This window comes from Bubalus kerabau, chromosome 2 (assembly GCF_029407905.1).
Source record: "Bubalus kerabau isolate K-KA32 ecotype Philippines breed swamp buffalo chromosome 2, PCC_UOA_SB_1v2, whole genome shotgun sequence".
NCBI classification, from domain to species: Eukaryota; Metazoa; Chordata; class Mammalia; order Artiodactyla; family Bovidae; genus Bubalus; species Bubalus kerabau.
Window position 1 is genome coordinate 116,177,204 of NC_073625.1, and position 21,582 is coordinate 116,198,785.

At 36.2% G+C, this 21,582-nt stretch overlaps 1 protein-coding gene across 10 annotated transcripts in view; it reads right to left on the reverse strand.

Moving 5' to 3' along the window:
* Window positions 1-21,582, reverse strand: part of ZNF148 (zinc finger protein 148) — a 147,837-nt gene that overhangs the window by 88,564 nt on the left and 37,691 nt on the right. For 5 of the 10 annotated variants that reach the window (XM_055568475.1, XM_055568479.1, XM_055568480.1 and 2 more), the window contains exons 2-5: window positions 20,781-20,861; window positions 7,939-8,074; window positions 3,097-3,195; window positions 214-263 (exon numbers count right to left, since the gene is read on the reverse strand). The gene's annotated coding sequence lies outside the window, so the exon portion shown is untranslated. Of the gene's footprint in view, window positions 1-213; window positions 264-3,096; window positions 3,196-7,938; window positions 8,075-19,609; window positions 19,747-20,780; window positions 20,862-21,582 lie in introns of all 10 variants that reach the window. The other 5 variants (XM_055568483.1, XM_055568476.1, XM_055568481.1 and 2 more) reach the window with 4 other exon arrangements.

Consider the following 21,582-nt stretch of genomic DNA (forward strand, 5'->3'; position numbering starts at 1 on the left):
ATCCCTGGGTCAGGAAGATCCTCTGGAGAGGGAAACAGCAGCCCACTCCAAAATTCTTGCCTGGGAAATCCCATGAACAGAGGAGCCAGGTGGGCTACAGTCCATGGGGTTGCAAAAGAGTCAGATACGACTTAGCAACTCAACAAAAATACAACAGCTTAAAAACAGCTCACATAAACAGTAACATAAACAAAAGAAAAATGTAATTCATACTTGCTGTGTCTTCCCTGGAACCAGGTAGTATCATAAATCCAGAAGACATACTGGACAAAGGAACAAGAATTTAATTTCCCTTTTTGAAATATTTTAGTAGTCTAAATGACAAATATTTAAAATACATCACCAAATAACTATCCTCTTCAAATATTCTATTTATCACATTTCTTAGAGAATAAACTATCCTACAACTAATAAACTTAAGTCTCCTAGGGCTAAAATTTGCTTATTTCTTTGGAAATCCTTACCAAATCAATTATATACTTCTAATCTATTTACTGTTTTCCTAAAGGACTCAAAAGGGACCAATATATACACAAAGCCACCCTTTACTGCTGTGACATCTGCTATTGCCACATACATAATTATTAAACACACACACACACACACCCTGGGAGCTTTTAAAGAATATGGAAGAAGTAAAAAGAAGTAATCATTAAAAGCAGACATTAATAAAAGACATTAGACAAACTAACCTAGGACAGACTTTTTTTTTTTAAGATTACCAAAAGTTAAAGCTGACTTACTAACCCACTGCAAGGTCTACATTTCCTTAAAGCAGTGGTCCTCATCTCCAATGTTTTTTATAATGTACCTCATCAATTTAAAAAAAAATTAGTATATCCTAATATACAGTGGTGGTGGTTTAGTTGCTAAGTCATGTCTGACTCTTGCAACCCCTCACCAGGCTTCTCTGTCCATGGGATTCTCCAGGCAAGAATACTGGAGTGGCCTGCCATTTCCTTCCATTTCCATCCCATTTACAAGGGATATTCCCAACCCAGGAATCAAACCCGGGTATCCTGCATTGCAGGCAGATTCTTTTACCAACTGAGCTATGAGGGAAGCCCTATCCTAATATATGCGTAATGCTTACAACTATACTCCTCTAACAGTGTGTTAACATATACTAAACCTAGTAAAACAAACATAAAAATTTAATTTTTAAAAAACTAATCTTATCCCTAACATCAGTTTGCAACAGTAGGTATTGAGGAAGTCAAAATACTTTGGAGGTACAGAATATTTGGGGGAAGAAAGGTAAGTATGCAAAAAAAAAAAAGTGCCAGAATGAGGCATCTGAAACAGAAAGATTCCACAACTCAATAGTAAATGGAATGGGAAGTGGAAACACCGTAAATAAAGGGCAAACTTGACCTCTATGAAAATTTTCTTGAAAACAGTCCATATAGACAGAAAAAGGAATCGATCTTCCTTTTTCACATTTGGTTTCTTATTCCTCTAACCCCAAATTAACCTATATATTTCAAGTTACTGGCTGGCCTAGAAACTGTTTCTGAGACAATTTCCCTGAAATACCAGAAAATATTAAGATATCAACACAGACTTCAATATCAAGGAACACTGCTCTGACAGTTTTAAAGTTAGCTTTGGAAATATCTATCAAAATGAAAACTGCTAACCAACAATCTCATTGCTAGGAGTATATATATATATACTAGGAGTATATATATATATATATATATATATATGCTAGGAGTATATATATATATATATATATATATATGCTAGGAGTATATATAATCCTATATTATGTGCTTAGTCATAAAAATTAACCAAAGATTTATGTACAAGGATGTGACCTTTTAATGGAAAAAGACTGGAAACGGCCTAAGCATCCTCTAATGGAAAACTTGTTTTACTTATGATTCAGCCACACAGTGGAATACACATTAGCCATTAAAATAAATGAGACAGCCATATGTGCTGGGTAAAAAGTTCTCCAAGATACATGGGGGGAAAAAATCACGGGGGAAAAAATCAAGAAGATATATAGACAAATAAGTGAGCCATACTCGTATCACGTTATCTTAACCAGTGTTGGGGCAGAGAAAGCTGGACAGGAAATAAACAAGGCTCTCAAACAAAGTTAATTTCACTAAACTGAAATGAAAGTGAAGTCGCTCAGTCCTGTCTGACTCTTTGCGACCCCATGGACTGTAGCCTATCAGGGTCCTCTGTCCATGGGATTCTCCAGGCAAGAATATTGGAGTGAGTTGCCATTTCCTTCTCCAAGGGATCTTCCCAACCCAGGGATAGAACCCGGGTCTCCCTCATTGCGGGCGAATGCTTTACCATCTGAGCCACCAGGGAAGCCCCATGGTAAAAGGGAAAAGGACAAAGTTACCCTAAGAAAAATGATCAGGAAAAGTACGTTTTTAACTGTCCTTGAAGCTCTCACCAACCTTAAATTTCTCCCTTACACCTCCTATGTGACCTCAGTCAAAGCTCCCATGTGCTTCACTTCACTGCACATTCAAAAACCCAAACCCTGCAAAAGATTCCACGCATGCTCAAAAGTTAACACAGGCTTCTTTCCCTCTAATTTCAGTATTTTCAGGAAGATTCAGTCAAGTACAAAGAAATGAAACTGATGTTATCAATTCACACTAAGATGCGAATATTTAAGTGTCTCTTTCTGCTAAATCTTCAAAAAGCCAACTATTTTTTGACCCACGTGTCTATATAATTAATGGAATATTACACAGCAGAGAGAAAGAAAAAAATGCTTAAGTCATGTCTCTTACATGAAAAGCTGCTCTGGAATAAAAAAATAAATAACTAATCTACATTCCCAGGAGCCTCTGTCAAACAGGGGGAAAGAATGACTAGATGGAGGAATAAGCTCTAAGCCACCCTGAGCTCCTTATAATGATCCATTATTTTCCATGTGAAGGAAGTTTGGGTAGCTGACAAAGAATATAAAATCGCAGAGCTATTAAGATCCAAGACAGGATGGACAATGATGTTCTAGAAATAACTCAGCTAAAGGTGAAATGGCACTCCTTCTGGAGTTACCCAGAACACAGATTACTAAAAACCAGAACTTAGGAAGACAGAAGGAAGGAAGGGGCCTACCTCGGGCCAATTTCTCCCTCCAACAGATTACTTCAAACGCTGCATTCTTTTCCTCCTTCCAAGTTTAATCCTTCCATCTCCATCCCTCTGCCAGAGAAGCTAGAAGGTATACATAATAACAGGGATACTGAAGGGATCACAATTCAGCTTTCTGCTCCATTCACACACCCACACACACCCTCACTATCCTTCAGTATTGAAAAATGTTTGATTCAGTCGTATAAAATTAATCCAAGTTACAGCCAATTAAGTAATCCTAAACATGTAAGCCTAACAGCAGTTGCAGTACTTAAAAAGAGAATATAAATTATAAGCCATCACTTTCTCCAGTCTTCCAGAAGAGACAGTTGACCCTTCTTGTCACCTTCTAATTTAATGCTTCTTTCTAATCAACTGTGTGCAACCAAATAGAAACTAAGCTTTATATTAATCGATTTGTATAAGTTGAAATAGAGTAAATAAGCTTTGAGTCAGGGCTTTTAATAAGGAGTCAAACACATAGGCTTTAATATAAGCATTTGAGACAAGTATTTTCTCAGTCTGGGCTTGTTTTCAGAGGACAAAGTTAACAGAAGCATAATATATGAATAAGTTGGGCCTTATTAATCATTTTTAATCAATTATACAAGGCACTTAAAATGCTTACTGAGGTTTTTTATGGGAATTCTATGCAATGAATGAAGAAAATGTCTCTCCAAATTTATTAATAGGTTTGAGGCTATATTACAAAATTCAGAGATTAGCATAACCTGGAGAAGAAAGAAAACTAACATGTGCTGAGGATCTACTATAAGTAAGACAATATGCTGGGCACACTGGTGTGTTACTTCACTTAATGTTTACAGTTTAACACTTAAGACACTAACAGTATATGCCCATTTAACAGATGCAGAAACTGGAGCTCACCCAAAGTTACATAGCTAGGAGGTAAACTGGGATTTGAAGACAAACTTACTTGGTTTAATGCACATTTTACCATATCATACTACCTCCTGTCTTGAAAAGGCCCTGGACACTAAGAGCTCGCTCAACTCATTCTCTTCTCACCCACCCACTGAGGCCATCCTGTCACCACTGCTTGGCTCGATAAAGCAATCCAACCCCCCATAGTTGGCTACTCCCATCTCATGGCTACCATGGGAAAATTCTATGTGGCACAGAATCCCTTTTCTCCTTGATCAGGGATGGACACTTTCCACAATTCCTATTTTCTACTTCTGCCTCAGTGCATTTCTCCTTCATTCTTTTTTCATGGAATTATACACCCTCTAAATCCTTCCACTCTTTCTTCAAACCTTTACCAAGTTATTTTAGGAAAATCTCTCTCTTTCCTTTACTTTTCCATTTTCACTCGGAAATTTTAAAAACAATCCTGAATATGGCTGATAAATGTAGGAGCTTTGCCAAAGATACACCTATATCAAGAAAAAAAAGGGCTATATGTTTTAAACTGAAAACAGATTTGAAGATTCGTGCAATAATCTTCTCAAATTCTTAAAGCATCTAATTTCTCCTTCAGAATACAGGTGAATATTCATCTGCCATTTTATCACCTTTAATTAAATCTGTACTCAACCATGAAAGAAATATTTCTCACTTAAAGATATTGCTTTTGTGTTTCTTTCACTGAGTTTGGCTGTAATATTATTTTCCATTAACATTTACTGAATAATATAAAACATTAAATGAGTCAAAACAGATTATAGTGGGCAAACCTAAATATCATTCTTTTCTAAAAAAAAAAAAAGTAATTTCCAACTCCAAATATTCTCCCAAATTAAAAATAGCCTGCTTTTATACCAGAACCCAATCACTTGTAGGCAAAACAGAAGTACTTAAAGGAATCTGAAACAGATTTTTTTTTAAAAAGCTAGATTTCACAAATTACTTCTGATTCAAAGTATTTTTCAACAAACTCATCTGAAGGATGCCAGTTAATTTGGATAGTAATATTTCTAACCTATGTAGGATTCAGTAAGAAATTACGCCTTACAAACATCAGCATTACAAATACAAATATCAATCAGCCTTAAGATCAAATTGGTACTACAAAGCAACAAAGAAACTCTTGATAAAAACGGATTTAACAATCTGCCTTTTGTCACTCCTAAGTTTTCTATTCCTTCTCATCCTTCAAAATGTTGATCTAAGCAAAAACTGCTTCATCTCTAATTTAAAAACAAGACCTACCTCTTATCTAGGAATATTTTACCTCCAGAAACCCCTTCAGATCACCTTTGTATAACTACCATCTTGCATCTACAAAGCTTATCTTGTAAACTATGCCCCCTGATTTTTAAATTGATACTATTCAAAACATCCTAATAGGAGGATCATTTATAATAATCACAGCTAAACAAAATGGCCTTTCTTATTAGTGCCAGTGACAATAAAAGATGTTTACTAAAGGAATTTACAGAGTAAGATAAATCACCTTATACAACATGACAACTAAATAAAAACCTATGATCATTTTCTAACCACAGAAAATTAATTTATAAATATTTAAACCAAAGTTAATAGGCATCTCCATATATCTGATGCTCTGCTCAAATAAAGCAGAATCTAAGCATATTCTCCATTCCAAATACTTGTCACCAGTCTTCTAATACAACGTAACAATAAGAAATTAGTGCTATTTAGAAATACCAAACATCAAACTTATGTCAACTGTTGGTTGAGAAACAGCTACATTTAAAAGGGAGAAGGAAAGGGTAAAAACGAACCAAGCAAAACAGAATCCTACATTCTGCTAAATCTAGCTGTTTCATTCATCTCACTTTTTGCCAATACCAAAAATTCAAACATTAATATTAAAAATAATTAATCTTGAGGAAACTATAAATTTTCTAGCCTTGAATACTAAAAAGAATATAAAAAATACTTCCTAAACTTCCCTGTACACAAGTTTACCTAGTGCAAACACCTAAGTGACTTTTAACATGTACTATATAATAACAAAGACTCATTCCAGAACAGAGAAGTGTTAACTATCCAAATCAACATTTTTTAAACACTGGACAAATGTTCTCACTTATCAGTACAAACCTTATTTGTGAAGTACAATAAAACTAAAAATGTATTCGTCACCTTCAATGCCAAAAATACCTACAATGTCTTACAACCCTTTACTGAAAGCTAAATCAAGAGGCCTGATATAAATACAAGTATACTAATTTATCAAAACTGTTATCTTAAATCTCAGAAAAAGGTAACAAGGTTAATACATGTTGATGTTGACATAAAATACAATGGAAAACTGACAACTAATTTCCAACCCTTTAATAAATTCTCTTTTGAAGCATACTATTTGATATTTGTTTAAATAAAATATTTAAACGGCGTAAGAATCACAAAATGTAATCACAATGAAATACTTTTCATCTAAAAAAAACAAGTATATAATGTCTCTGGGAATAAGTTGTTCTGATGAGATCTGAACATTTAGAATAAGAGACTTTTTAGAGTTAGAAGGAACCAGTTACACATCATTTAGCTTTATGTGTAGCTAAAAGATCATCTCACCCGAGATCCTCATTCTTGCCTTAAGAGTCTAAAAACATTAAATAAATCACATCAATCTAATGGCAGTGAAACAAAATAAGGAATTATTTCAAATCAATTTTAAGACCTTATTCCATCTTATGATATCGAAATTAGCGGTATTTAATCAAAGAACTATGATGACTATTCACAAAACTAAAATTGCCTCAAAACTCAAGTAAGAACAATTTCCCAAGTATTATCACAGCCCAAGAGTTAATACGTCTTAGATGATAAAAATTATATTTTAATTTTAGAGCAACTAGATAAATAGAAAGTAAATCTGACAAATCCTAACGTAAGAGACAACTAGCTGACCCCTAGATGCTGTTCTCTCCTTCTTGCCCAAAAATAAAACATTAAATGAGACACATATGACCTAGATCCTAGATAAGACTCGTTTTCCAGCCTTCCTTGCAGCTGGCTGTGGTCATGTGACAGTTACAGTCAATGGGATATGAATAGAAATGATATACATAACTCTCCTAAAGGGAAAAGGAATGTTCTTCCCTTTTCCTTCTTTCTATTGGCAGGCATGATGGTACCTTCTTGGACCACAAGACAGAAGGCACATATTAAGAACAGCAAAGCAAGACTAAGACATAGGTCATGATTCTGGAGCTTCCAGACAATCCTGAATTTGTTTATATGGACTTTTCAAATAAACATAAATATATTTCTACCATTTTAAGCACCTGTTACAGTTGAAAAGTCTAAATTTTAACCAATATACTTAGTATAAATGATTATTAAATTATCTACATGATTGCTTCCTTATATTGGCATAAACAAACATACAATATGAAAGAATGTACAGTAACTAGTATGTCCTTTCACATTTAAAAAATTGTATGCCAAACACCATTAACTTTGATTAACAGATCTAATTTTCCAATGTATGAAAATAGCTTTCCTGGAAATTCTGGAAAACTTAATGTGGGTGTGTATGTGTTGATGACAGATGGGTGAAAAATGCGAAATAGCCTGCTGAGAAAAAGGGTTAAAGAAGGAAACACCTTCCCACTTAAATTTCATCTAAGATTACATAATAAGCTACACAGATCTTCCTGTGTTAAACTTAAAACCCAAAACTATATCTTTATTCATCAATTTTCTCTTAGTCCTGTTTTCTCAAAAAAAAAAAAAAAAATTAAATCCCAAGTTTCTTCCAGATATAAACACAACATAAAGAAACTATTACACAAACTCAACATGAAAATCCAGCAGCCAAAAAAAAAAAGTTCTATATTAGAAAAATTTACTTATTCATGATTATGAAAAGTTAAGTACTGAAGTTACCTGAGACTAATGTAAAAATGAAGACTTCAAGGAAGGGAATGCTGTAGAGTTGAAAAAGAAATCATGGTTGAGTTTCTACCTTTCATAGACTTCAGAAACCCTCAGTACCACCTCAATTGCTTATGCCATCCAATTCCTACAAAAAAAAAACAAACAAACAAAAAACACATTACTTACGAAGAGAAAAAATACTGTACAAATACAACATGGACAAACTCACATGCATAATGAAGTGATCACTCTTTGTAAATAGTAAACTATGTCTGAATAAACAGTGCAATGACTTGTTTTTAAATCTGAAACTGGGAAAATATAACAGTGATGAGGAGTAACTGCAATAATCCTGGCCTTGTACAGAATAATTTGCCTAGATCTGGGATGAACAACTTCAGAGACATGGGATATTGAAGAAAATTCAGAAAGTTACAGACCTAAACATTCACAAGAGAGAAAATAAGTGATTTAAAAAATCACTTCATAACACTGTATCTGCTTTGTAAAGGCTATGAAGTAAAGAGAGAAGCAAATACAATCTTAGGCCTTACAAACAACAAATAGAACTAGTCCTACACAGAGTGCCCATGTATTTACAATAGAAAAAAATTAAGAGTTCTAAAATCATGAAATAGCTACAGAAATACAATCAGCAAGGTCATCTGAGAAGAAAAGCTGACAGAAGATGAGAATAGAAGACTGCATACCACACCCCTCAAAAATAGAAATGAAGATCATAAGCTATATACAAGAAGAAAACTTCCTATCAGTGAATATTTCTCAGCATAGACTAAATACACTAAAGAGGTTATGGAGTTTCCTACCATAGAGGTCTTTAAAAACATTACCTATCTATAAAGAATAGTTTGTATTTACTCCTCCACAGGAAGCTCTGAGACCAGACGGTGTATGATACATCCTATGATTTTAGATTTGTTTTTACAGTGGTGCAAAGGCAAGAAGAACAGTCTTTCTCACCTAAAACATACCAGTAATAAGTCCATCTTTGTACTTCAGAAAAAGGGAAAGTGTTAGCCACTCGGTCGTGTCTGACTGCGACCCCATGGACTCTAGCCCACCGGGCTCCTCTGTCCATGGGATTCTCCGGGCAAGAATACTGGAGTGGGTTGCCATTTCCTCCTCCAGGGATCTTCTCAACCCAACGATCAAACCCAGGTATCCTGAATTGTAGACAGATTCTTTACCGTCTGAGCCATCAGGGAAGCATACTTCAGAAAGTAAAACACTAATTCACTTTTTAAAACATTTCAACACTGTATCCATATTTTTTTTAAGTTTAAATTCTGACAAAGTTATTTACCTCTCAGTACCCTTTCATTTCAGAATTTTCTCGGATATTCACTCATGCATGTCTATTTTAGCGGATAAACTTTTATTCAAAATAAAAAAATTTCAGTAGGATTGTATTAGATATAAATAATACCAAAATGACAACAGTAACAATAACCTAAGCAGGTAGGGATGGGGGAGTCACAATCTGAAATTACTCCAATATGTTATCTAAAATGCCCAGTTTTCAACAATAAATTATAAGATGAGGAAGGAAGAAAGGAAAGGAAAGGAGAGGAGGGAGGAAGAAAGGAAGGAAAGGAGGGAGGGAGAAAGGAAGGACAGGAGGGAAGAAAAATGTGACCCACATTAATAAAAAATAGCAACTGCTACAAATGGTTTCTGAGTATCCCCAGATGTTGGTTTAAGCAAAGATTTCAAAATATCCATTATAAACATGTTAAAAATTTTAACTGACCCCATCTTTAATGTTTAATTATGAAAACAATCAACAAATAAAAAAATTTTCAGTAAGGGTACAGCATTTATGTAAAAGAACCATATGGAAACTCTGAAGCCGAAAAGTAAAATAACTAAAACAAAAACTTCACTACACGATTCAAGACGGCAGAAGAAAATCTATGACCTTGAAGATATATCAGTAGAAAATATCCAATCTGAAGGACAGTGAAGAAAGAAAAGTTGTAGAAAATTGAACAGAGCCTCAGCAACCAACTTACCAACATTTCTGAAGTTCCAAAGGAGAGGAGAGTAAGGGCAGGAAATAAGGTTTTTTTTTAATAAAACATCAACCAAAAACCTCCCAAATTAGATTTTTCAGTAGAAATCACATCTATAGGTCTTAGAAGTTCAATGAATCTCACGGAGAATAATTACAAAGATAGACACCTAGACACATCATAGTCAAAACTGTTAAGAACAAACACAAGGAAAAAAATCATGCAAGCATAAGGAGAAAAATTACTCAGTATAGCAGAGAACCATCAACATGATTAACAGCTTTCTTTTTTTTTTTTCCTTTAACAATAATACTGTATTATAAAAGCACTTTACAACTCCATCCCGTGAACTCCGGGAGTTGGTGATGGACAGGGAGGCCTGGCGTGCTGCGATTCATGGGGTCGCAAAGAGTCGGACACGACTGAGCGACTGATCTGATCTACTGGAGATGTGGGCTAATGATTATCTGAAAGCATTTCTCTAGTCAGACCCATAATCCAAGTGCTCTCTGAATATTATAAGGTGATGGTAAGTGGGAAGTGGAGGAGGAAGAGGAAAGAGAGGGGAATAAGGTTCTCCCAGTTAAGGGCTTTGTTACAATGAGGGGATGAGAAAGTAAGAAGATATTTTTGCTGTCTTTTCATCCTTACACTGTGTTAAGTAATGCTTGCAACATAAATTCAGCAGGCTTTTCCTGAGCTCTAACTCAGAAATTTACTAACAGCTGACTTTCAATCAACAACAACAGAGGCCAGAAGACAGAGGAATCACATTCTGAAAGTGCTAAAAGAAAAAAACCTGTCAACCAAGAAGGCAACAAAACTACCCTTCAAAATAAAGGCATAATAAACACTGTCTCAGATGAACAAAGACAGAGAATTTTTTACAAACATGCCATACAAGAAATACTAAAACAAGTCTATCAGGTTGAAAGGAAATGACACCACACTTAAAATACACAGGAAGAAAAGAACACCAGAAATGGTAAATATGTGGGTTAAGCTAGAAGACTATAAATACGTTTTTCTCATTTCTTCTCTTAACATCTTTAAAAGACATAAGTATATATAAAGCAATATTTTTAACACTGTATTGCCAGGTTTATGGCATATATGGATGTTATATATATATATAGCAACAGTGGCAAAACATAATTGACTTCTTTGGTGGCTCAGATAGTAAAATGTCTGCCTGCAATGCGGGAGACCCGAGTTCAATCCCTGGGTTGGGAAGATACCCTGGAGAAGGAAATGGCAACCCATTCTAGTACTCTTGCCTGGAAAATTCCATGGACGGAGGAGGCTGGTAGCCGACAGTCCATGGGGTTGCAAAGAGTTGGACACAACTGAGCAACTTCACTTCACTTCATTTCACCTCAGTGGCAAAATAGAGGAAGCAGAAAATGGAGCTATACTGAGCGAAGTTTCTATATTTTACTGATACTGACTCAGTGTCACTATTAAACAAGTTTATTTAATTGCTCAGTCGTGTCCGACTCTTTGCGACCCCATGAATCGCAGCACGCCAGGCCTCCTTGTCCATCACCAACTCCCGGAGTTCACTCAGACTCACGTCCATCGAGTCAGTGATGCCATCCAGCCATCTCATCCTCTGTCGTCCCCTTCTCCTCCTGCCCCCAATCCCTCCCAGCATCAGAGTCTTTTCCAATGAGTCAACTCTTCGCATGAGGTGGCCAAAGTACTGGAGTTTCAGCTGTAGCATCATTCCTTCCAAAGAAATCCCAGGGCTGATCTCCTTTAGGATGGACTGGTTGGATCTCCTTGCAGTCCAAGGGACTCTCAAGAGTCTTTTCCAACACCACAGTTCAAAAGCATCAATTCTTCGGCGCTCAGCCTTCTTCACAGTCCAACTCTCACATCCATACATGACCACAGGAAAAACCATAGCCTTGACTAGACAGACCTTTGTTGGCAAAGTAATGTCTCCGCTTTTGAATATGCTATCTAGGTTGGTCATAACTTTCCTTCCAAGGAGTAAGCGTCTTTGAATTTCATGGCTGCACTCACCATCTGTAGTGATTTTGGAGCCCCCAAAAATAAAGTCTGACACTGTTTCCACTGTTTCCCCATCTATTTCCCATGAAGTGGTGGGACCGGATGCCATGATCTTCGTTTTCTGAATGTTGAGCTTTAAGCCAACTTTTTCACTCTCCACTTTCACTTTTATCAAGAGGCTTTTGAGTTCCTCTTCACTTTCTGCCATAAGGGTGGTGTCAGCTGCATATCTGAGGTTATTGATATTTCTCCAGGCAATCTTGATTCCAGCTTGTGTTTCTTCCAGTCCAGCGTTTCTCATGATGTACTCTGCATATAAGTTAAATAAACAGGGTGACAATATACAGCCTTGACGAACTCCTTTTCCTATTTGGAACCAGTCTGTTGTTCCATGTCCAGTTCTAACCGTTGCTTCCTGACCTGCATACAAATTTCTCAAGAGGCAGATCAGGTGGTCTATTTAATGTTAAAATGTATAATGTAAATATCATAGCAACCACAAAGAAAATATCTTAAATTATATTTAGAAAAAACACCAACAGAGTAACTAATATGGCATACTAAAAGACATTTAATTCAAAAGGCAGTAAGGAAGCACTGAGAAACAAAACCCATGAGATATACATAAAGCAAATGGCAAATGGAAATCCAACAAAGTCCATAATTAAATATGAATGTCTCAACAGCCCAATGGAAAGGTAGAGCCTGTCAGACTGGACAAAAAAACACAAGATTCAACCATGTACTGCCAGCAAGAGACATACTTTAAATTCAAGACTGAAAGAAAAAAGATGGGGAACAAGGACGGACACACACCCCCAACACACACCCCACTCCCACCCCCATGGCAAGAGTAACCATAAGATAGGTGGAGTGGTTACATTAGAATTAGACAAAACAGACTTTAAGACAAATACTAAAGATGAAGAAAGATATCTCTTTCTAATGATAGTCAATAAAGTATTGTAACAATTATAAACCCTAAAATAATGAAACAATATTATTAAAAAGAAAACAGAAAATTCAACAAATTATCACTGGAGATTTCAATACTACACTCTAAATAATTGATAGAATAAAAACAGCAAATTAACAAAGATACAGAAAACCTGAAAACAGAACAACACACTCAGTCGATTAGACCTAGCTGGCATATATACAAAACTCCAATAACAACATAAAAAATAATTTCCAAGCACACACTCTTCAGGACAGATCAAAGGCTAGACCATTAAACAAGCCTTAAAAATGTAAAAGGACTTAAGTCATACAATGTTTTCCAACCATAAGAAAATTTAAGTAGATATCAACTAAATTAGAATTAAGTAGCTATCAACTGGAAAATTATCAAGTATTTGAAAATTAAACTTCACAATTCTGAATAGTACATACCTCAAAGAAGAAATTAAAAGAGATGTTAGTGAATACTTTTAACTGAATAAATAAAACAAACATACCAAAATTAATGGGATGCAGCTAAAGCAGTACTGAGAAGGAATGATATACTTTTATATATTTGAAAAAAAGTGGAATCTCAAATCAATGACATGATTCCATTTCAATAAACCAGAAAAAGAGCAAACTAAACCATAAAGCAAGCTGAAAAAAATATTCAAAATTTAGAGCAGAAATACATGAAATACAAAACAGAAAAATAGAGAAAAACTTGGTTCTTTTAAAAACACTCAAAATTTACAAACTTTTACGAAAACTGACCTACAGAAAAGAGAAAAAAAACCAGGACACACACACACACACTTATGGCTGATTCATGCTGTCATATGGCAGAAATCAACACAACATTATAAAGCAATTATCCTCCAATTAAAAATAAATTAAAAAAAAAAAAGAAAAAAGAAAAGCTAACAAAATTAGAAATGAAAGAAGGGATATTAACACTGACCTCACAAAAATTTAAAGCTTATAAGGGAAGGAATACTATAAACAAATAAGTGCCAAGAAATTAAACAACTTTTATAAAACTTCTTAAAAGACACATGCTACTGACACATTAACTAAAGAGGAAACAGAAAAATCTGAACAAACAGACTTAGTATTTAAAAAGCCCCCTCAAAAGAAATGGCTTCGCTGATGAATTCTATCAAATATTTACAGAGGAAACACCGATCCTTCATAAACTCCTTCATGAAAAAAAGGGAGAGGGTACATCTTCCGACTTCATCAGTAAGGCTAGAGTTGATACAAAGACATCAGATGAAAACTACACTCCAGTGTCTCTCATCAACAGATACAATATGCTTACAAGGTATTAGCAGACTGAATCTAGCAACGGATTTTAAAAAAAGGCCTATACACCAAGACCAAGTAACATTTATCCCATGAAAGCAAGGCTAGTTTAACATCTGAAAATCAATTAATATAATACACCATATTAAAAGAATAAAGGACAAAAGCTACATGGCTATCTCAATAAACATAAAAGAAAGATCTTGACAAAATTCAACATTTACTCATGACCAAAAAAATCTAAACAAACTAAGACCAGAAGAGAACCTCCTCAAACTGATAAAAGGTATCTACAAAAAACCTAATATCATGTTTAATGGTTAAACACTGAACGCTATCCTCCTAAAAACCAGAATGTACATTTTCACCGCTTCTATTCAACACTGTACTACAGGTTCTAACTAGTAAAACCAAGTAGGCAAAATCAACCAACCAATTAAGCAAAGACATCTAAATTAGAAAACAAGAAATAAACCTCTAGTGATGTGATTTCATATGTAGAAATTTCCTAATAAATCCACAAAAAAAGTTACAAGGACTAATAATAATAAGCAGTTCAGCAAGGCCACAAGAGATTAGATCAATAAAGAAAAATCAATTATATTTCTATAGTGAAATGACAACTTTCGATCATATCTATCAAAAATTTGAATTAATCGTATTTTCTTTCCTATCCCTCAGTAGTTTAAACTTTTTTTTTCAAGTTAGATTTATCACAGGCATTTTATCTTTTTAGTTGTTATGGTGAACATACACCTTTTCTTCAATAGCCCTAATTCTATTAATTCTAATAAAAAATCATTTATGTAAAATTGAGTTTCTAAGCAGTTCCTTTATAGAATTCTCAGAACTATCAGCACAAAAAACAAGCAGGCAGATGAAATGAACAGAAATGATTTCAGAAACAGACTCTGCCTTCCCCAAAAACATGGAAATTCAGTATATGATAAATGTGGCATTTCAAATATGTAGAAAAGAAACGTATCATTCAATAACTGGAATGAGGACAAATGGTTAGCCATCTGGAAAACAGTAAAGCTGATCTCTCCATTTACTGCTTATACCAAAAATATTCAATATAAATCAAAAAGATTTTAAACAATTTAAACCATAAAAATAGAAAACCCATACAATTTTTCAAGTTCACTGAATCTAAAACTACCAATTCTAAGAAACACTATTTTATGTTACTAAGAAAAAAACCATGCCAAACTATGACAAGACAAAAATTCATGTCTTTCAGAGATGTTACAATATGGAAGGAAAAATGAGTCCTACAATCAGTGGTAAAGACCTTTTAAACCTTACACAGGAAACCGCCTCCCCTACCCTTGACCATGAATAAAAAGATAACTAAATTCAATCACACAAAATTAAAATGTCTACAAGGTAAAAGCAAAATCAAAAGATAAGCAAAAACTGAGTAACACATGACCAAACACATGACCAAAAAGATCACTGAAAATATACATATGGCCAATAACAATGGGGAAAAAATGCTGAAACTCATAATGAAATTTTGAAAATCAATACTAACAAAAACCTGACAAACATTAAAAAGTTTGACACTAGCTAGTATCATCAAAGAGATAGAGAGATCCCCATTTTCCCACACTACTGATGTAGGGACCACCTTTTTAGTTAGGCAAGTCAACCACAAATTATTAAATGTACACACTTTTTGACCCAACAATTTTTTCCTTAGGAATTTATACTGCAAAAGTATTTTTAAACATGTGCAAAAATGTATCCAAGAATATTCACTATATTCCCATTTAATACTACAAAAAAACCCCTAAATATTCATAAATAGGAGGCTAGTTAAAATAATTATGGTACATCAACATATTGGAATATTACATAGAATGAAATGAGAAGGATTATATGCAAAGGTACAGAAATTAACAACAAAAACGGTATTTTTGCTAAACAATATGTATGCTGTGATTTCATTTTTATACTGATTATGTAAATATATGTATACATATACACATGTATGGAAGATATATGGAATGATACATACACACACAAATGTTAACAGTGAATGGGAATGAGGAGAGCCTTTTTAAATTTTTTTATAACATTCTCTACAGCTTAAGTGTCTATTCCTCTTATAATAAACCTAAGAAAGAAGTAAAAAATGTTAAATGAAATCTTAAAATATGACCATTAAAACTGCTAATATTTTCACATCTTCATTTTAAAAGAATCCTCAAAACAAAATTTATGAGAATCGTAGAATTTTTTTTACGACATATGCATTTATTCAAACACAAATGCATAATTATAAAGGTTCCAATTTATTAAGTCACCATCAAGTCATTACCCTCATTCTACATATTAATCAGGACTCTTTTGGTTTCAAGTAACAGAACAGAAAGTAGTTAAAAGTGGGATTTACTGGCTGACACAACCAAGAAGACTCCAACCACAGGTGGATCTAAGGACTTATATCAGCACCTGGTTTTGCCATGTCTTGATGCTGTTTTTCTCTATATTGGTCTATTCTTGGGCAAATCTTCACTGTAGTGGCAGGAGAAGCTTGTAACTTCACAGCTCCAAACCCAGGGGAAATAAAGAGTTATGTTTCTCATTCAACATAATTGCCTTTGGTTGAATCAATGAAATGTCCATCCTTAAGGGCAGAGGGAACATTTCATGCAAAGATGAGCTCAATAAAGGACAGAAATGGTATGGACCTAACAGAAGCAGAAGATATTAAGAAGAGGTGGCAAGAAGAATACACAGGAGAACTGTACAAAAAAGAGCTTCACGACCCAGATAATCATGATGGTGTGCTCACTCACCTAGGGCCAGACATCCTGGAATGTGAAGTCAAGTGGGCCTTAGAAAGCATCACTACGAACAAAGCTAATGGAGGTGATGGAATTCCAGTTGAGCTCTTTCAAATCTTCAAAGATGATGCTGTGAAAGTGCTGCACTCAATATGCCAGCAAATTTGGAAAACTCAGCAGGGGCCACAGGACTGGAAAAGGTCAGTTCTCATTCCAATCCCAAAGAAAGGCAATGCCAAAGAATGCTCAAACTACCGCACAACTGCATTTATCTCACACGCTAGTAAAGTAATGCTCAAAATTCTCCAAGCAAGGCTTCAGCAATAAGTGAACCATAAACTTCCAGATGTTCAAGCTGGTTTTAAAAAAGGCAGAGGAACCAGAGATCAAATTGTCAACATCTGCTGGATCATAGAAAAAGCAAGAGAGTTCCAGAAAAACATCTGCTGCTGCTGCTAAGTCGCATCATTCGTGTCCGACTCTGCGCGACCCCAAAGACGGAAGCCCAACAGGCTCCTCTGTCCCTGGGATTCTCCAGGCAAGAACACTGGAGTGGGTTGCCACTTCCTTCTCCAATGCATTCAGGTGAAAAGTGAAAGTGAAGTCGCTCAGTCGTGTCCGACTCTTAGCAATCCCATGGACTGCAGCCTACCAGGCTCCTCCGTCCATGGGATTTTCCAGGCGAGAGTACTGGAGTGGGGTGCCATTGCCTGCTTTATTGACTATGCCAAACCCTTTGACTGTGTGGATCACAATAAACTGTAGAAAATTCTGAAAGAGATGGGAATACCAGACCACCGACCCTGCCTCTTGAGAAACCTATATGCAGGTCAGGAAGCAACAGTTAGAACCGGACATGGGACAACAGACTTGTTTCAAATAGGAAAAGGAGTACATCAAGGCTGTATATTGTGACCCTGCTTATTTAACTTCTATGCAGAGTACATTATTAGAAACGCTGGACTGGAGGAGGCACAAGCTGGAATCAAGATTGCCAGGAGAAATATCAATAACCTTAGATATGCAGATGACACCACCCTTATGGCAGAAAGTGAAGAGGAACTAAAAAGCCTCTTGATGAAAGTGAAACAGGAGAGTGAAACAATTGGCTAAAAGCTCAACATTAAGAAAACGAACATCATGGCATCTGGTCACATCACTTCATGGGAAATAGATAGGGCAACAGTGGAAAGAGTGTCCGACTTTATTTTTCTGGGCTCCAAAATCAATGCAGATGGTGACTGCAGCCATGAAATTAAAAGATGCTTACTCCTTGGAAGGAAAGTTATGACCAACCTAGACAGCATACAAAAGCAGAGACATTACTTTGCCAACAAAGGTCCGTCTAGCCAAGGCTATGGTTTTTCCAGTAGTCATGTATGGATATGAGAGTTGGACTGTGAAGAAAGCTTAGCACCGAAGAATTGATGCTTTTGAACTGTGGTGTTGGAGAGGACTCTTGAGAGTGCCTTGGACTGCAAGGAGATCCAACCAGTCCATCCTAAAGGAGATCAGTCCTGGGTGTTCATTGGAGGGACTGATGCTAAAGCTGAAACTCCAGTACTTTGGCCACCTCATGCGAAGAGTTGACTCATTGGAAAAGACTCTGATGCTGGGAGGGATTGGAGGCAGGAGGAGAAGGGGACGACAGAGGATGAGATGGCTGGATGGCATCACCACTCGATGGACGTGAGTTTGAGTGAAGTCCAGGAATTGGTGATGGACAGGGAGGCCTGGCGTGCTGCAATTCATGGGGTTGGGAAGAGTCGGACATGACTGAGCGAATGAACTAAACTGAACTGAACTGAACTGAAGGCCAGAGGAATGTTCACTGTGATCATCCAGGCGTATAGCATGGATCAGATCAGTCGCTCAGTCGTGTCCGACTCTTTGTGACCCCATGAATCGCAGCACGCCAGGCCTCCCTGTCCATCACCAACTCCCGGAGTTCACTCAGACTCACGTCCATCGAGTCAGTGATGCCATCCAGCCATCTCATCCTCTGTCATCCCCTTCTCCTCCTGCCCCCAATCCCTCCCAGCATAAGAGTCTTTTCCAATGAGTCAACTCTTCACATGAGGTGGCCAAAGTACTGGAGTTTCAGCTTTAGCATCATTCCTTCCAAAGAAATCCCAGGGCTCATCTCCTTTAGGATGGACTGGTTGGATCTCCTTGCAGTCCAAGGGACTCTCAAGAGTCCTCTCCAACACCACAGTTCAAAAGCATCAATTCTTCGGCGCTCAACCTTCTTCACAGTCCAACTCTCACATCCATACATGACCACAGGAAAAACCATAGCCTTGACTAGACAAACCTTTGTTGGCAAAGTAATGTCTCTGCCTTTGAATATGCTATCTAGGTTGGTCATCCTTTCCTTCCAAGGAGTAAGCGTCTTTGAATTTCATGGCTGCAGTCACCATCTGCAGTGATTTTGGAGCCCAGCAAAATAAAGTCTGACACTCTTGCCACTGTTTCCCCATCTATTTCCCATGAAGTGATGGGACCGGATGCCATGATCTTTGTTTTCTGAATGTTGAGCTTTAAGCAAACTTTTTTTTTTCTTTTTTAAAGCCAACTCTCCACTTTCACCTTCATTAAGAGGCTTTTTAGTTCCTCTTCACTTTCTGCCATAAGAGTGGTGTCATCTGCGTATCTGAGGTTATTTCTCCCGGCAATCTTAATTCCAGCTTGTGCTTTTTCCAGCCCAGCGTTTCTCATGATGTACTCTGCATAGAAGTTAAATAAATAGGGTGACAATATACAGCCTTGACATACCCCTTTTCCTATTTGGAACCAGTCTGTTGTTCCATGCCCAGTTCTAACTGTTGCTTCCTGACCTGCATACAAATTTCTCAAGAGGCAGATTACATGGATACACATGGATTAAGAACAGGCTCCTTGCTAAAACAAAAATATCCAAGACCAGGTGGCTTAAATAAGCATTTACTTCTCACAGTTCCACAAGTTGGAAATCCAAGATCAAGAGCTGGATTTGAGCTAGCGTCTGGTGAAGATGAGAATCTTAGAACTGTTATGATCATTAATAATGACATGAGAATATGTGCCACATGTAATTACCCTAAATACTGTTCATGTTTAATTTTCTTTCACTTTAAAAGATAAAAGCACAGGTCTAATACATGTACCAACATAGCCCAACAAGACAGGAGAAGATTTTGGGTCTTCCTAATATAAGGGACTTTGGGCCTAAAAAAGAGAAATGCAGATAATCTTGTTAAGTGAGAAAAGATAATGGTTTTCATCAAAGAGAACTAATAACATCAATTATTTCCTATGTATAGATGTTCATATCATGGTATCCATATGTAATATTCATGCTGTGCTGTGTGCTTAGTCGCTCAGCCGTGTCTGACTCTTTGTGACCCATGGACTATAGACTGCCAGGCTCTCTGTCCACAGGGCAAGCATACTGGAGTGGGTTGCCACGCCCTCCTCCAGGGGATCTTCCTGACCCAGGCATGGAACCCAGGTCTCCCACACTGCAGACAGATTCTTTACCAGCTGAGCCACCGGGGAAACCCAAGAATACTTGAGTGGGTAGCCTATCCCTTCTCCAAGGGATCTTCCCCACCCAGGAATCGAACCAGGGCCTCCTGCACTGCAGGAATATTTAAGTATAAAAGAAAAGGGATTATCCAGGAAAAGCAGAGTACTATCCAACAGCTGTGACAGGTATGTTCATGTTCAAGTATATAGCCATCAATCATAGGTAAGAGTGAAGAAAACAGTGCTAGATTACCTCTACAAAATAGGTCAGGAAAATGCCCATCCCGCCAGATCACTTGGTCGAATTTCCAAGCTGTTGGTTCCTCCCTCTAGCCTGTAAAAGTACAAAAATACAGGTTATTCCCCTCAAAAAAATCATGATTAGATACATTCTTAAAGCCAGATAAAACAGTTATAACAGTTATATCAAAATGTGCTAAATCAGACAAAAGTCTTTTCATGGATTAAATAATATTAGTTCACTTAGAACAGCGCAACTGTAATGATCCATCAGTGCTAAATGATTTCATGAAAAAATGACCCAGGCACTAATTGGACTTTTTCAAATTTAACTTCTAGCTAAGGATTAGGATTTCTTTAAAATCAGGGCAATAAACTAGAATTACCATCAACAACTTAAAATAGGAGGACACAAAATGTACTTCACTAAAATTGTACGTTGATGTTCTCAATTACTCAAACAGTTCTATTCCTGATGAAATCTCACAGTAACATTTCCCTCATCTCAAAAGTCTAATTATATTAAAAACATTTGCTTTTGAAACTACAAAAATGTTAAGTATTTAAAATTTTCAAGACAAAGGTGTTTAATAACGTTAAAATCGTCCACAGATTTTTTTTAATGTCATGCTATAATCAATCTTATAGCAACTAATATAAAGTTAACACTCTATGTTGGTACTGCATCGATATTGGACATATATAATTTTCTTCCTGCAACTGCGATATGCTTTCCCAGTATATGAAATGGAGGTAATGAGGACTGAAACCTGAAATTTTATTAGAAACAAATTCAGGCCAATTATAACCATTAT